This window comes from Schistocerca piceifrons, chromosome 4, assembly GCF_021461385.2.
Source record: "Schistocerca piceifrons isolate TAMUIC-IGC-003096 chromosome 4, iqSchPice1.1, whole genome shotgun sequence".
In the NCBI taxonomy this organism is placed as follows: domain Eukaryota; kingdom Metazoa; phylum Arthropoda; class Insecta; order Orthoptera; family Acrididae; genus Schistocerca; species Schistocerca piceifrons.
In genome coordinates this window covers 47,726,371-47,745,124 of record NC_060141.1, presented here as the reverse complement: position 1 = coordinate 47,745,124, position 18,754 = coordinate 47,726,371, and the positions used below count along the sequence as shown (strand labels likewise).

Sequence of the window (18,754 nt, the reverse complement as noted above, 5' to 3'; positions counted from 1 at the left end):
TTCACTCTTGTATCAATCGAGATACTGAAGCAAGTATAGTTTTTATTAAATGGGATAATTTAAATTTTTAAAGACATTTGAAATCTCTTGGAGCAAGGAGTATAGTGATATAGCAATTATTAACAGTTCCATTAAATTTTTTGTGACAGTACTTGAGAAATCCACTAAATTGAAAAGGTAAAGTGGTTGAAAAAGGCTCTTGAGGTGTCTCTATTATTGTACCAAGCCCTTTGACTGCAGAATCAGTTCAAAATGGATTGTCTATAAATGGCTCTTTTCTACTGCAACACTACTTGCATACAGACATGTATACAAATGGGCAAAACTTATACATGCTACTTGTGTGTGGTAACTGTTAAAGAAATGTTGTAAGAATGGTAAACTGATTGGCAGTGTCCGACATGCTAGGCATGTGCATGAATCATTAGGAAACTAGTGTGAATGGGCAGCTTGAACATCACACAGAGGACAAGGAAGAACAGAGTAACTCACAGAGCACATAAAGAAACTGTTCTGGCAATGATACTTATCGATCTGCATGGTGGCATGGGACATATCATGAAGAAATGTGGGATCAGCCAAGTGAATGTCACATAAATTTAGGATTAACAAATTCCACCCCTTCAACTGTCATTACATCAGCCACTAAAAGGATATGATTTATAAACAATTTTGTGAATGATTCTGGCATTCGAGCAGGATTTGTTTCAATTTTATTTCCCACCTCAATTTTGGAAATATCTTTGCTTTCAGTTCTAATCCCCAGTTCTGATTTTACAACATACCACACTGCCTTTGCTTTGTGTCCATTTGTCAAGATGTAATTATTATCAACCATAGCTTTTGCTGTTTTCACTGCCCTTTTAAATATGCTTTTATACTGTTTGACATAATTAATGAAAACAGGTCCTTTGTTGTATTTCAGTTCCTTGTGCAGTTGCCTTTTTTTCCGCAGGATATTTTTATTCCAGCTATTTGAGACTTTTGTGAGGCATACTCTAAGTGGGAATACTTAATTAAATAAATGTAAAAAATTTCTAGAAATATGAATGCAAATTTCTAGAAATATGAATGCACAGAGATTTGAATATCATCTTGAACTTAGCACTGCACCTCTTATACTTTAGAGCACAATGATTTTAAATTTGCAACAGTAAAATGTCTTTTGCCATTAGTTTTTCTAGTGCTTCATTAATTTGCACTAGTTATTTCAATAAATGGAGCAGAATGGTCTGGAAGTCTTAAGTCTACACCTAACTTCCTAGAACCATCAAATTTATAATTAGTTAAAATACTATCAATATAGGTTCCTTTATTACTAGTTTCTCTTGTGACCTTCATGAAGTTTGCCTTGAAACCAAATTTTTGGATTAAGTTCATAAACTATACTGTATAACTGGTTTCATTTGATAATTGAATATTGAAATCAGCAGCTATTAAAACCTCTGTCTTTTTATTTTCATTGTTCACTTTCTGTAAAATATCCTTTCACATTTGGTAAAAATAATTTTGTTACTTCTACATTTGGGCTCCTATATATTGATAAAATAACAATGTATTGTTTTTCTAATTCAACTGAGCAGCTTTCAAATACACCTTCTGCATTTAGAAAATTGAAATCATCTTTCATTTTATGCTCTAAATCTGGTGAGTCCTCAGGAAAATACAAAGACAGATCTCCTCCTGATTCTTCCACATTAAATGAAACTGCAGACTAATGGAAAGATATAGTGCAGGGGTCAATTTGGGTACTTTGGAACAAGATGGCTTAGGTAAAAAGTTTCTACTACATTGTGAATATTTGGGAAAAGTTAATCTTTCCACCACTATTAAATTGTTTGACAGATCCATATGGGTGCCATATTGCCTGATGGCAATCAGCACGACAATGTACTTCTCTTTGGAATGGATGCTGTGCCCTATAAGGTGAATGCTGCCAATTCACTACAGGAAACTGGTGCATGGGACTCATTTAGCTCATGCCTTACATAGAGTTGCAGAAGAGATTCGTAGCAAATTCAGTGATGTTGACAAATTTATTGAGTGTGTCAAAAAAGGAATTTTTGGAGGCCCTTTATGTGTTGCAGCATTTAAGTTGTTAGCTCCAGACATTTTCTTACCACCATCTCCCATTTTGACAAGATGGGGGTCCAGGATTCATGCCTGTAGCTATTATAGGCAGAATTTCAACATTGTGAAAAGCATCACTGAGTCATTCTATAGCAGTGAAGCTGCTTCAATGGGACTAGCCCAAGAATTAATGTCTTATGATGACATTTCAGGCAAACTTTTGCACATAAAATAAAACTTTAGATTTATTCCTGCAGCCATAAGTGCTTTGGTGCAACCGGTAATGCCACTAGTTAAGCAGATACAAAAAGTGAAAAAAAAAAACTGCAAATAAATTAATATCTGTTAGTGGTAAAGTGAGAAAAAAGTGACAAAGAAAAGGAAAAAGGTATCGCACACGGGTATGAATTGTGTGTTTTAACTCGGAGCCCATTTGAAAAAAAAAACACACACACACACACACACACACACACACACACACACACACACACACAGTTTAACTACGTTCTGCCGGCCGGAGTGGCCAAGCGGTTCTAGGCGATACAGTCTGGAATCGCGCGACCGCTACGGTCGCATGTTCGAATCCTGCCTTGGGCATGGATGTGTGTGATGTCCTTAGGTTAGTTAGGTTTAAGTAGTTCTAAGTTCTAGGGGACTGATGACCATGGCAGTTAAGTCCCATAGTGCTCAGAGCCATTTGAACCATTTTTTAACTATGTTCTTATGATGTTAACAAAAAGCACATTGCATCTTCAAATTACACAGAGTAGCTCGCTTTTTATGGGCATTTTATTCATAATCAAATAGTTCAGCATTGTAAACTGACTTACTAATTTATTTTACAACAGAAATTTTACCTCATTTTAATGTTATTAGTATATATATTGTTTATGTCGCTGCGCATATTTTTGTAAATTTTTGGCCATACACCATAATTTTTTGTGCACATTATGGTGACTTTAGATCATTCAATTCCTGGCCTTAGGTATTAGCATCTGTTGTTCCCCGTTTGTGGAACATGTTTTTGATGTGTCTCCTGTTCCTAAATCAAATGATAAAATCATGTATGTTTAGAGACTAATGAAAAACAATTCACGAAGTTCACTTATCTCTCAAAGGATGACTGCAAATGCACCTTGAAGTCAATGGGAAACAGTATGAGCAGAACATCATGTGAAGTGATAAGCTGTTGTTTGTTATGAAAACATATATTTTGTGAGTAATGGGTGCTCACTAAATCACTGTGAGTAAAATATTTGGTTTGTTAACTTGTGTACTGTGTATGTTTTGTGGTATACAGACACAAATAGGAACGTCTAAAGAAACAGAGCCTCCTGCATAACAGCTGTAAAGCAAAGCATAGATCTAGAGACACGGAGATTCTGAATGAAACACATTTGGCTGTCAATTGGGCAACATGACAAGCCTTCAATGTATGCTGTATCAGAATATTATTGAATGACATGTTATGAAACCTGAAGAAATTCTGATCATATGTAAATGCTGTTAGTGGTACCAAAGTTGGTATACAGACACCAGCATATGGGACATGGATTGAACTTGAGGGCAGCAAAGCAAAAGCAGAAACATTAAACTCTGTTTCAAATGTTTCTTTACAAGGTAAAATACTGGCATATTGCCCCAGTTTAATTCTGGCACCACTGCAAAGATGAGTGGTATAGATGTTAGTGTCAGCAGTGTTGAGAAATAGCTGCAATCACTAAAACTGAACAAGACTCCAGCACCTGATGAAATCCCTATGAGATTTGTGGCTGACTTAGCCCCATTTTTAACTATAATATAGTGTATATCCCTCAAATAAAAAAAAAAATTGCCAAGTAGTTGGAGGAAAGCACCGGACAAACCTTTCTACAAAAGGGTAGTAGAAGTGATCTACAATATCCAGTAGCCTTGATATCCAGTTTTGGTAGGATCTTAGGACACATTCTGAGCTGAAATGTAGTGAGGTATCTCAAACAGAATAACCTCTTCCATGCCAACTACCTGCTGATCAAAAATTGAGTATAAATTTGAAAACTGAATAAATCACGAAATAATGTAGATAGAGAGGTACAAATTGACACACATGCTTGGAATGACATGGGGTTTTATTAGAACCAAAAAAATACAAATTTTCAAAAAATGTCTGACAGATGGCACTTCATCTGATCAGCATAGAAATAATTAGCTTAACAAAGTAAGACAAAGCAAAGATGATGATCTTTACAGGAAATGCTCAATATGTCCACCATTATTCCTCAACAATAGCTGTAGTCGAGGAATAATGTTGTGAACAGCACAGTAAAGCATGTCCGGAGTTATGGTGAGGCATTGGCGTCGGATGTTGTCTTTCAGCATCCCTAGAGATGTCGGTCGATCATGATACACTTGCGACTTCAGGTAACCCCAAAGCCAATAATCGCACAGACTGAGGTCTGAGGACCTGGGAGGCCAAGAATGACGAAAATGGTGGCTGAGCACACGATCATCACCAAACGACGCACGCAAGAGATCTTTCATGTGTCTAGCAATATGGGGTGGAGTGCCATCCTGCATAAACATCGTACATTCCAGCAGGCTTTTATCAGCCAGGCTGGGGATGATGCAATTCTCTCTGTGTCATTTCAAGCATGTGTGTCAATTTTTACCGCTCTATCTACATTATTCCGTGGTTTATTAAGTTTTCAAATTTATATTGTCTTTTTGATCACCTGGTAGAATGGATTCTGGAAACATCAACAATGTGAAACCCAACTCGTACTTCTCTCACATGATATCCTGAAAGCCATGGATCAAGGCTATCAAGTAAACCCAGTGTGTCTCAATTTCCAAAAAGCATTTGAATTATTACCTCATCTAAATTTACTGTATAATATATGAGCATATAGAGTATCGGATGCAATTTGTGACTGTATAAAGAATTAATTGGTGAGAAGGATGCAGCGTATTATCTTGAATGAAGGGGCATTGACTAATGCAGAAGTAACTTAAGGTGTGCCCCTGGAAAGTGTGCTGGGACCCTTTGCTGTTCAAGTTGCATATTAATGACCTTGGAGACAGTAGTAACCTCAGAATTTTCACTGGCTGACAAAAGCTGCACAATATTCAGTCAGACCTTGATAAGACTTCTAAGTGTTTCAAAAATTGGCAACATTCTTTAAATGTTCAAAGATGTAAAATTGTGTAATTCACACACTGAAAAAATGTACTGTCCTGTGACTGTAGCATCAACAAGTCACAGTGGGAATCAGTCAACTCATACAAATTCCTGGATGTAACAATTTGCTGACGACCACATAAGCTCAGTCGTTGGTAAAGCAGGTGGCACACTCAGGTTTTAATGATAAATGCTACAAAAATTAAATCAGTCTACAAAGGAGACCTGTGCAACCCATTCTAGAATATTGCTCAACTGTGTGGGACCGATACAAGATAAGGACTAACAGGAGATACTGAAAGTATACAGAGAAGGGCAGCATGAATGGTCATAGGTTTTTTGACTGATGTGAGAGACTCACTGAAAGACTAAAGAAAGTGAACTGTCAGACACTTCAAGATAGATGCAAACTATCCTGAAAAAGCCAACAGTAAAGGTACAATAACTGGCTTTAAAAGATAACTCCAGGAATACAGTACAACCCCATGAGTATCACTCCTGCAGATATCTTGAGGACAAGATTAGATTATTTACAGCATGCACAGGGGCATTTAAACAGTCATTCTTCCCACACTCCATATTTGAATGCAACAGGAAGATCCAATAAATGCTAAATGCGAAGTGCTGGGAAGTGCATGGCAGCAACAATCCAGGAACAGTATGTGGGACTGGGATTTAGCCTGGGATTTGGCTAGGGATAAGGAAACTTTGTTTACATTGATGCAGATGAAAGGAGCAAGGATCCATGGTGGTGGAAAAAATGCGAAAAAATTGCGTAAATAATGTAGAATTAGGCCGATAAATTTTGTTGCTTGGGTCATGGAATTCCCCATAATGGCCTTACCATCAAACCACCCATCTCTGGCTGCCACCCCTCCTTCCACAATGACCTCCAATTGTTCAAATTCTGCCAATCCTAAGCCCTCACCAACATAGTCCTTCAAAACTATATCAACCAATCCAGAACCTTCTTGCAGTACCTTCTCTCCATTAGCAAAATTCTCCTGTTGCGCAATCCCAAATTCCTGAAATCCATCACACACACTGAAACTCTTTCCCTGCAGGAACTTGAGCAACATGCACAATGCCACCACACAAAGCTCTCCATCCTGCTCACTTCCTACTTCTGCCTTGGAGTACCACTGTCCACCTCTTCTACAACACGCAGCTGGCAAACACTGTCTTGCAGACCTACCACACTTAACCCACCCTCCAAAACTCCCTCCCACCACCACAAAGAATCCAGAACTTAAACAGACCTGCAACACAGTCATGAACCTTTCCTCCAGAAGCCTTGCTGTTGTTGTTGTGGTCTTCAGTCCTGAGACTGGTTTGATGCAGCTCTCCATGCTACCCTATCCTGTGCAAGCTTCTTCATCTTCCAGCACTTACTGCAACCTACATCCTTCTGAATCTGCTTAGTGTATTCATCTCTTGGTCTCCCTCTAGGATTTTTACCCTCCCCGCTGCCCTCCAATGCTAAATTTGTGATCGCTTGATGCCTCAGAATATGTCCTACCAACCGGTCCCATCTTCAGGTCAAGTTGTGCCACAAACTCCTCTTCTCCTCAACTCCATTCAATACTTCCTCATTAGTTATGTGATCTACCCATCTAATCTTCAGCATTCTTCTGTAGCACCACATTTCGAAAGCTTCTATTCTCTTCTTGTCCAAACTATTTATCGTCCATGTTTCACTTCCATACATGGCTACAATACTCGATGTTAACAAATTTAGTAGCAAAACTCATCTACTACGTTAAGTGTCTCATTTCTTATCTAATTCCCTCAGCATCACCCGACTTAATTCGACTACATTCCATTATCCTCGTTTTGGTTTTGTTGATGTTCATCTTATATCCTCCTTTCCAGACAATGTCCATTCCGTTCAGCTACTCTTCCAGATCCTTTGCTGTCTCTGACAGAATTACAACGTCATCGGCAAACTTCAAAGTTTTTATTTCTTCTCCATACCAGCTAAGAATTTTTCTTTTGTTTCCTTTACTGCTTGCTCAATATACAGATTCAATAACATCGGGGATAGGCTACAACCCTGTCTCACTCCCTTCCCAACCACTGCTTCCCTTTCATGTCCCTCGACTCTTATAACTGTCATCTGGTTTCTGTACAAATTGAAAATAGCCTTTCGCTCCCTGTATTTTACCCCTGCCACCTGCGGAATATGAAAGAGAGTATTCCAGTCAACATTGTCAACTTACCCCTAGTGAGATAAGCCTCTACATCTTTACATTTGTCCTCTAGCCATCCCTGCCTAGCCATTTTGCACTTCCTGTCGATCTCATTTTTGCGACGCTTGTATTCCTTTTCGCCTGCTTCATTTTCTGCATTTTTATATTTTCTCCTTTCATCAATTAAATTCAATATTTCTTCTGTTACCCAAGGATTTCCACTATCCCTTGTCTTTTTACCTACTTGATCCTCTGCTGCCTTCACTACTTCATCCCTCAGAGCTACCCATTCTTCTTCTACTGTACTATTAAATTTCCTGTCAATTGATCCCTTATGCTCTCCCTGAAACTCTGTACAACCTCTGGTTTAGTCAGTTTATCCAGGTCCCATCTCCTTAAATTCCCACCTTTTTGCAGTTTCTTCAGTTTTAATCTACAGTTCATAACCAACAGATTGTGGTCAGAGTCCACATCTGCCCCTGGAAATGTCTTACAATTTGAAACCTGGTTCCTAAATCTCTGTCTTACGATTATATAATCTATCTGATACCTTCTAGTATCTCCAGGATTCTTCCACGTATACAACCTTCTTTTATGATTCTTGAACCAAGTGTTAGCTATGATTAAGCTATGCTCTGTGCAAAATTCTACCAGACGGCTTCCTCTTTCATTTCTTACCCCCAATCCATATTCACCTACTATATTTCCTTCTCTCCCTTTTCCTACTGACGAATTCCAGTCACCCATGACTATTAAGTTTTCGTCTCCCTTCACTACCTGAATAATTTCTTTTATCCCATCATACATTTCCTCAATTTCTTCATCATCTGCAGAGCTGGTTGGCATATAAACTTGTACTACTGTAGTAGGCGTGGTCTTCGTGTATATCTGGGCCACAATAATGCGTTCACTATGCTGTTTGTAGTAGCTTACCCGCACTCCTATTTTTCTATTCATTATTAAACCTACTCCTGCATTACCCCTACTTGATTTTGTATTTATAACCCTGTATTCACCTGACCAAAAGTCTTGTTCCTCCTGCCACCAAACTTCACTAATTCCCACTATATCTAACTTTAACCTATCTATTTCCCTTTTCAAATTTTCTAACCTACCTGTCCGAGTAAGGGATCTGACATTCCACGCTCCGATCTGTAGAACGCCAGTTTTCTTTCTCCTGATAACAATGTCCTCTTGAGTAGTCACCGCCCGGAATATTTTACCCAAGAGGACGCCATCATCATTTAACCATACAGTAAAGCTGCATGCCCTCGGGAAAAATGATGGATGTAGTTTCCCCTTGCTTTCAGCCGTTCGCAGTACCAGCACGGCCGTTTTGGTTAGTGTTACAAGGCCAGATCAGTGAATCATCCAGACTGTTGCCCCTGCAACTACTGAAAAGGCTACTGCCCCTCTTCATGAACTACACGTTTGTCTGGCCTGTCAACAGATACCCTCCGTTGTGGTTGCACCTACAGTATGGCCATCTGTATCGCTGAGGCACGCAAGCCTCCCCACCAACCGCAAGGCCCATGGTTCCCCACAGAAGTATCAGTCCTTTCCAAAGGCCTCACCTTTTGCCTCCCTGTCAAATTCAATCATGCAGGACTTGTTAAAGACCATCTCTCCTTCTCATGGTCCCTACAGTGGAAACACTTTTTCGCCACCAACCAGACTCAACCAAAGACCAATATAGAAACCTTGCCTAACTTATGGTAGTTCCCTGCTGCATCCAACTGTGATCCACCCCACTGCCCCTAAACCACCCTCTGTGAATTTTCCAGAATTTCTTAACCTCAAACCTTGCGTCACCATCATTCGCCAAATCAGTCAACATGCAAACCAATCTTACATTTGCAGAAAGAACTGCAGTCTACCATCTAAAAACTGATCCCTACCTATGGACAATGGCTACACCACTGTCGTTTTGAACCACAAGGATTACCTGTCGGAAGGAGCTTGCCAGCTGTCAGAGACTTCCACCAACAAACCTTGTCACAGTAACCCCATTCCAGCAATCCAGATGGATCTCCAGTCACTACTTAAATCCTTAGGCCCAGCCCAGAAGCTCTCCCTGGAGTCCATCTCTCTACTCACACCTACCCCTCCCCACACTCCCACCTTCTACATGCTTCCTAAAGTCCATAAACATAACCACCCAGGACACCCTATTGTGGCCGGTTACTGTGCCCCCACTGAGAGAATCTCTGCTCTCATAGACCAACACCTTCACCCTACTACCCAGAACCAACCCTCCTCTATAAAAGATACCAATCATTTCCTCCATCGACTCTCCACAGTTCCTGACCCTTTACCACACAGTGCCCTGCTTGTCACTATTGATGCCACCTCCCTGTATACTAACATTCCTAATGCCCAAGGCCTTACGGCCTTTGAACACTATCTTTACCGATGCCTGATGGATTCCAAACCAACAATGTCCTTTCTAGTCGTCATGACCAACTATATCCTCACCACAATTATTTCTCCTTTGAAGGCATTACGTACACACAAATCCAGGGTACGGCTATGGGCACCCGCATGGCACCATCCTATGCCAGCCTATTCATGGGCCATTTAGAGAAATCATTCCTAAAAACCCCCTCACCTGGTTCACATTCATTTATGACATCTTTGCTATCTGGACCACAGGTGAGGACACCCTATCCACATTCCACCAGAACCTCGGTGAGGACACCCTATCCACATTCCTCCAGAACCTCAACAACTTCACCCCAATTCGCTTCACCTGGTCCTACTGAACCCAACAGGCCACCTTTCTAGATGCTGACCTAGACTTCAAAGATGGCTACATCAGTACCTCCATCCACATCAAACCTACGAACCACCAGTAATACCTCCACTCTGACAGCTGCCACCCATTTCATACCAAGAAGTCCTTCCCATACAGCCCAGTCAACCGTGGTAGGCGCAGCTGTAGTGACGGGCAGTCCCTCTCAAAATATACCAAGGGTCTCACTGAAGACTTCACTGACCATAATTATCCTCCCAATCTTGTACAAAAACAAATCTCCCGTGCCTTATCTTTCCAGCCTCCCACCACCTCCCAAAGTCCCACCATCTGGCCACAGAGGAGCATTCCCCTCGTAACTCAACACCACCCAGGACTGGAGCAACTGAATTACATTCTCTGCCAGGGTATCAATTACCTCTTGTGGTGCCCTGAAATGAGAAATGTCCTGCCCACTATCCTTCCCACCCTTCCTACAGAGGTATTGAGCCATCCATCGAACTGACACTATCTACTCATCCATCCTTACACAATCCCTGCTCCCAATCCCTTACCCCATGGCTCACACCCCCGTAATAGACCTAGATGCAAGACCTGCCCCATACATCCTCCCACCACCACATACTCCAGTCCAGTCACTAACATCACCATCCCATCAAAGGCAGGGCTACCTGTGAAACCAGTCATGTGGTCTATAAGCTAAGCTACAAACTCTGTGCTGCATTCCGTGTAGGCTTGACAACCAACAAGCTGCCTGTCCGCATGAATGATCACTGACAAACTGTGGCCAAGAAACAAGTGGACCACCCTGTTGGTGAACGTGCTGCCAAAGATGATATCTTTCATTTTAACGACTGCTTCGCAGCCTGTGCCATATAGATCCTTCCCACCAACAAAAGCTTTTCTGAAATGTGCACGTGGGAACTTTCCCTGCAATGCATCTTAACACTTCCAAAACCCACCTGGCCTCACTGTCACTGCCCTCACCTATCCAGCCCCTTCCCTGTTCCCATTCCAGCACTACACAGCTGCCATTCCACCACCACATCCAGTCATTTTATTTCTCTCCTTTTCTGATACTTCCCCCCCACTCCCCGCAGCCCTCTGTCTAACCTGCAGTACTTCATTTTCCACCACCCCCACCATACTATACCTCCCCCTCGCTGCCCCAGCCTCCTCCTCACCCTCACCCAGTCACCACTCCCATCATGCACTGGTGCTGCTGCTCGCAATGTGGTTTCTGTTGCCTGAGACTGCAGTTGTGTGTGTGTGTGTGTTGTTGACAAATGCCAATGGCCCAAAGCTTTAACTGTGAAAGTCTTTCTTTTGTGCCTACTGTGGGTGAGTAGCAACTTCCCTTCTCATAACACTGTTACATTCCATCCTGGATTTTCCTATACTTGCATCAGTTATTGTAGTTGACACAGTAGTTAAGGGCAGCCATGGTAGTCTAGCAGGTAGAACACTAGACTTCCCCAGCATCCCCAGATCCACTTAGCCTGCTCTAAAAATGAGTACCACAAATCTTTTCTGGGACTGAAAGCTGGTCAGGATGGGGTGCCTGCCACCCCTACCTCTCCTTGTACTGTGGTCAACAGGCTACACTCCATCTGCGCTCAGATCAAGTGTCCAGTCATTGGCTTGGACCTCAGACTTTACTTTTTATAAGAATTAAAAGGTAAAATTATGTACCCTTATGGGAAGACTTTACCTTTTGTAAGAATTAAAGGTAAAATAATATGCCCTTCTGCATACCACCATCTGCCAAAACCCCAATGTTGCGAGCAATAAAAGGGGTGTTACTTCTCACAATGTATACTATACAGCAAAATTGATACATGAATGTAATTTTCAAGAGAAGGTTAGAAATTCTTAAATAAGATGAACTTCATGAATAGTTAATACAAGTAACTTTTCTTTGATTTTCATGTGGTGTGATGTGTGCAGTTGAACATCCCATTTTCTATCAGCCTGTGTGTTATCTACTGGCTAATTTCACAGAGTATGTTGGAGGTGACAGCAGAGGAGGGATGGTGAAACTGTGACAGACATACCCTTTCTGGAACGTGTGTGATATAAAACATAACTGAATTATTCTTCAGAAAATCTTGCGTTGACACAGTAATCCATTGGGAGGGCATATTTTACGGGTAACTGTTCTGGCATCTGTGTAGCTAATTATAAGAATTTCCATGCTGGATATGAACTGGATAGTGTGCCTGTAAAAATGCTGCAACACTTCCATGCTTCATTTTTCATTTATTTACTCAGGTGCCCACACATTATTCACCCACTTGAAATTTCACATAATGGACAAATAAGAATGGACAGTTCTCCAACTGATGTGGCACAAATTGTAGAGAATAACCATCTCTAATTTTTTCGGCAGAACATATTTCAATCTACATAAGAAAAGTATCTGACTGATGGAATAATATGACAGGATAATCCTTTGACAATGTATATAAACCATTTGAAAATTGTTCTGTAGGATATATACCTATAACATTTAGGAAGAGTTAACCCGCTTTGCCGGGATTGGCACTAGTCACACTCTTCTTTGGAATTGTTAGAACAATGCACCATGGTTACACTTCGAGTTATTCACTGTGGCAGTGTTAGAGCTCGGTAGCTTCAGCACTTTGGAAACTGTGCACAAAAGCATGTAGATATTATAACAAGTTAAGAAGCAAAGTACAAGGCATAAAATGCAAGGGTAAAAAGGAATTATTTAGGAATAAAAGAAACAACTCGCTGAAGGCAGAAGTTCTGCGTCGTCGACAAGTACACAAACAAAAGGTACAGAGTTTTGTTTTGCTACCTTTTGGAATGAAATTCCTTTTTCCAGCTTGTAGGAGAAACATGTGCGCGCACACACACACACACACACACACACACACACACACACACACACACACACACACACACACACACCTGCCTCCCTACTTTGTGCTTAGTCGACTGTCAATTCTTTCCTGGCCCATAGTGAGTGCACTGGGATGAGGTGGGGGTGCAGGGTGAGGGACAGAGAGAGGTGGGAGGCAGGGACGAGGTTGGGGGAAGGCATCTAGCAGCTTGTGGGAGAGTGGGGAGCCATCTGTGGGCTAGCTAGGGGTGCTCCTAAGTGAAGGTGTCCGACAACTGGTGGAGGCCCTCTGCCAGGTAGTCACTCAGTTCACAGTGGTGGAACCTTTGTCTGCTGGGAGAGTTATCAGGTCCGCCAAAAGTGACCCTATCCCAGAAGTCCAACGAAACCTCCAATCCCTGCTAAAATCATTAAGTCCTTCCCTTAACCTCTCCCCTGAATCCATCTCCCAAATCACCCCAACAACAGTCCACCCACTCGCATTCTCCATGTTCCAGAAAACCCACTAACCTGACAATCCTGGGCACTCTATTGTGGCTGGTTACAGTGCCCATAACAAAAGAATCTCAGCCCTTGTTGACCAACATCTGCAACCAATTGGCCAAAACCTAGCCTCCCACATTAAAGATACCAACCACTTTCTGGAACAGCTCTCCACTATCCCCACACCCTTACCTCCCAGGTTCCTATTGATCACTGTAGATGCAACCTCCTTATACACCAACATCCCTCATGCCCATGGCCTTTCTGCGATTGAACACCACCTCTCCCAAACACACCACTTCATTCCTCATACACCTTGCCAACTACATCATAACCCATACTTACTTAACCTTTGAAGGGAAGGTATACAAACAAATTCGTGGCACAGTCATGGGTGCCTGCATGGCACCCTCCTATGCCAACCTCTTCGTGGGCCACCTAGAGGACATATTCCTAGCTTCCTCAAACTCCAAACCCTGGTCTGATTCACTCATGACACCTTTATAATCTCATTCCTCCACAATCTCAACACCTTCTCTCCAATCTACTTCATCTAGTCCTCCTCAAGCCATTGTGCCACCTTCCTGGATGTCGATCTCCTCCTCTCAGATGGCTCCATCCCAACCTCGGTCCACATCAAACCCACCAATACCAATAGTACCTGCACTTTTACAGCTGCCACCTCTTCCAAACCAAAAAATCCCTCCCATACAGCTTGGCCTCATGAAGGCCTTCGCAGACTGGCAATACCATTCAGATCTAATATACAAACAGATCTCCCATGCCATATCCAAGGTACTTCCATTCCCTCACAAAATGGTGTTCCACCACCCACCCAACGTCCACAACATCCTAGTCCATCCCTATGCCACTCCCATCCCCAATCACCTGCCACAGTGATCATACCCTTGTGGAAGACACAGATGCAAGACCTGCCAAATCCACCCACCCAGCACCTCCTGCTCCAGTCCTGTCACAGTCTTATCTTACCCAATCAGATGCCAGGTCACCTGTGAAAAAAGCCTTGTTATATACCAGTTCCACTGCAACCACTGCACAGTATTTTACATTGGTATTACAACCAACCAGCTGTCAACCAAAATGAATGGCCTCCACCAAAGTGTTGCCAAAAACAAGATGGTCCAGCAAGTGGCATAACATGCAGCAAACACAACAGATGGGATTTCAATGGCTGCTTCACAACTTGTGCCGTATGGATCCTCCCTACTACCACCAGCTTCTATGAGCTGCACAGATGGAAGCTATCCTTACAGCACATCATCAATCCTGTAACCTCCCAGGCCTAAACCTAAGGTAACTTGCTGTTCCCCATCCCCACATGATTTATTTGTGTGTGTGTGTGTGTGTGTGTGTGTGTGTGTGTGTGTGTGTGTGTGTGTGTGTGTATACAGACACCATCCCCTGTCCCAGTACCCTTTCCAATTCGTGTCAGCTAGTTGTGCACTGCCACCTCATGCCCTACTCTGTGAAATCATGTGCCCAGCCATCTGCAGCATGGTCCCTCTACCTTCACCCCTGGCTAGCCCACAGACAGCTCCTCACTCTCCCACAAGCTGCTAGAGGCTTCCCCCAACACCCTCCCTGCCTCCTGCCTCTCTCCATTCCTCACCAGACCCCACCTCGCCTCACTACACTCACTGTGGACCAGGAAAGAGCTGGCAATCGACTGAGCACCAAAAGATAGCAAAGCGGAGCTCTGTACCTTATGTTTGTGTACCTGTCGATGATGCAGCACATCTGCCTTCGGTGAGTCATCTCCTTTGTACCTAAATAATTCGTAATTCTCAAATTTCTGTAAACTATTAAGACTAAAAAGGAAAAAGTTAAGAGGACCAAGAAGATGTTATTGCTACAAACAGTCATGAGAGGCAATGTAAGAACTGCTATGTAAGACAGTGGGATATGATTAAAAGATAACTAGATTTTTTGAAGCTAAATACAGGACTCAGTGATGTCACCTGTGATTTGGGTTCCTTGGGGAAGAATCTTGGGAAAGAAGATAATGTAATGATGATAGGAGGCTGAGGCAACGATTTGGACTGAAACACCAATCATTCATTTACATCACTATGCTGCAATCTACATCCAATCTACAACAACTACTTGGCAGAACCATTTTTGAACTATTTCCCGACCGTGCCACTTTCAATTAGCATGTGGGAAGAATCAAGAACTAATTATTTCCTACAAGCTCCAGTTCCTCTCATTTTATTTCCATGGTTCTTTCTCCATTAGTATGTGGAAGTTGAAATTTTCTGCATTCAGAAAATTGGTGATTGAAATTTTGTGATAATATCTCACTGCAATGAAAAACACCTTTGATTTAATGAGTACCATCCTAGTTCGCATCACAGATTTTTGACATTCTCTCTCCTTTTTATGATAATAGAAAATGAGCTGCCTTCTTTGAATTTTTTTGATGTTCTCAGATCAGTCCTACCTGCTAAGGGATCCCATAGAGTGCAGGAATACTCTAGCAGAGGATGGACAAGTGTTGTGTAGGTGGTCTGTTTATAAATTTGTTGCACCATGTAAGTGTTCTGTAAATAAAACACAGCCTTTGGTGCACCTTCCCCACAACATTTTCTATGTGATGGTCCCAACTTAAGTTGTTTATAATTGTAACCCCTGCATATTTAGTCGAATCAACAACCTTTAAATTAGTATTGTTTATTGTGTAACAGAAATTTAATCAATACTGCAATTCAGCAGTATCAATGTGGAAGGCCTTGCCTTTTTTATTCTTCGGGGAAAACTGCCCCCTTTTGGCTATAGCATATAATGTAATTTGTACTGATCTTCTGACAACTTTACTAAATGGTAAATTACTGCATCATCTGCAAACAATTTAAAGAGGGCTGTTCACATTGTCTCCCAAATTATTTATACACATTATAAACAGCAGAGACCATACAATAATTTCTTGGGGAATTATAGATATCACTTCTGTTGCACTCTCTGATTTCCTTTGTGCCATGAAATTAAAAATTCAGCTGCACAACTGAGACAATGCTCCATAGGCGTGGGGTAGTGGAGATGAAGAACAATAGGATTACTGGTGTCTTACACAGGGATACGATCCCTGTGGCAAGAGGTTAAGATCAGTTTGCATAGGGACGGACCAACATGTTGTGTAGGAGGGGTGGGAAAGATCACAGGTAGGATATCCCTCATTTCCAGGCATGATTTTAGAGAGTCAAAAATCTGGTGAAGAACATAGTTCAGTTGCTCTCCATTCCTGTGCTGACTAAGTTTGAGGAGTTGTGCCTCTCTGTGAAGGCCTCTGAGACCTTCAGCATACTAAGCAAGGGGATCTTCATCACTATAGGTATGCCATTCCCAGGTGGCCGTGGTGTAAGGAACTCGTTTTTTGGTGTGAAAGGAGTGACAGCTGTGAAAATGCAGGTACTGTTGGTTGTTAGTATGCTCAATATTGACAAAGATATACGTAGAACCATCACAGAGGTGGCGATCAACATCAAGGAAGTGGCCATGTTGGGTTCGAAAGGACCACACAAAACAGGTGGGAGAGGAAGTGTTGAGGTTGTGGAGAGATCAGGATAGGGTGTCTATGCCCTGAGTCCAGTTCATGAACACATCATCAGTGTATCTGGACCAGACAAGAGATTTTGGGATGGTAGGCATGTTTCCTCTAAATGGTCCATAAATAAGTTAGCATTGGAGGGTGGTATGTAGGTGCCCATGGCTGTGCCACAGATTTGTTTGCATACCTTCCCCTCAAAGAAGTAAATTTGTGGTATGGAATCAGGTGATGGGTTTCGTGTCGGAAGCTTGTTGAGAGAGGTAGTGTTCAATAGCAGCAAGGCCACAGGTCTGAGGGGTGTTGTACACGAAGATAGCAATAACACTGATAAGTAGGGACCTCCAGCTGATTGTATCTCTGATATGAGAGGCTACACTGCAGGCAATCAGTTGGAGATGTTGATCGATGAGAGAGGGAATACTTTCAGCGGAATTGCAGCAACCAGCTACAATAGGGTTTCTAGGACTTTGAAAAGCAGGTGTGTCAAGGTCATTGGGTTGAAGAGGGAGACTGATTCATAGGAGAGTTTCTGTAATGTGCCTAAGGATTTAAATAGGGATTGAAGGTTAAGATGGACTGGGATGGGATCACTATGTAGGTGGAGGAGTCAAACGGTTGACAGTATCCTTCTGTCAGGTAATCACTGAGGTTTGTTGCAGTGTTGGAGTCTTTGTGCGCAGGAAGGATATTCAATCTGGGTCTGTTTTGAAGTTGCAATTGCTGTCCTTTCTTCTTTTGAGAGGTTTTCTTGGGAAGTACCCTGAGGATGGGTGGTGAAGCAAAGATGGATATAAGGAAGATGACCAGGGGGTGTTTGCAGTGAGATAGTTACGGCTGGAAGGCGTTATGAACTGGAAGAGGCACGGTTCAAGGTTGGGATCAAGTTGGCTTTGTTTGGAGGGACTGATAGCAATGAAGTGTTAACACTGTAGTTCAAAATAACACTGCATGACAGACCTATACAAACTGTCATCTCATCATTGCAATGAGTCTGTGAAATTGATAATTAAGTGGTTGCAAAAGTGTATATTTCTAATGGCATGACACAAAAATTACATTGTCTGTCATATCCCAGCAGAACAAGAAGATAATTTAAAATTGTAGTATTTTTACCTCGTAATTTATGGTTCTCTCATTTTTTATGGTAATTGTAACACAAATAGTGAACACAAAGAGAAAGAATTATGTAATCATAGTGAGCATAATACTTCAAAATTTTTTTTATACATTAAATCTGTTGTAGCTCACAACAAACAACTTCCTTTTCTCTAAGAAACTTCAAATTTGGTTCAAAATGGTTCAAATGGCTCTGAGCACTATGGGACTTAACATCTGAGGTCATCAGTCCCCTAGAACTTAGAACTACTTAAACCTAACTGACCTAAGGACATTACACACATCTAAGCCCAAGGCAGGATTCAAACCTGCGACTGTAGCAGTCGTGCGGTTCTGGACTGAAGCACCTAGAACCGCTCAGCCACCGCAACAGGTAAACTTCAAACTTGAAAAAAAAAATTATAAAAACTGAACAATGACGTTCTTTAGATTGTGAAAATTACAACACTTACTTAAAGCATTACAAGGAATCAGTGGGAGTCATAATAACAAGTACCAGTATCAAAAAGTATCTTGAGGAACTAGCAACTGCAGATCATCTGGCTTATTTTCAGTA

At 41.8% G+C, this 18,754-nt stretch overlaps 1 protein-coding gene across 1 annotated transcript in view; it reads left to right on the top strand.

Annotated features, from left to right (window-relative positions):
• LOC124795583 (nitric oxide synthase, salivary gland-like) overlaps positions 1–18,754 on the top strand; it is a gene marked incomplete at its 5' end in the record, with an annotated part of 162,318 nt that overhangs the window by 90,475 nt on the left and 53,089 nt on the right. The gene's annotated exons all lie outside the window — the stretch shown is intronic.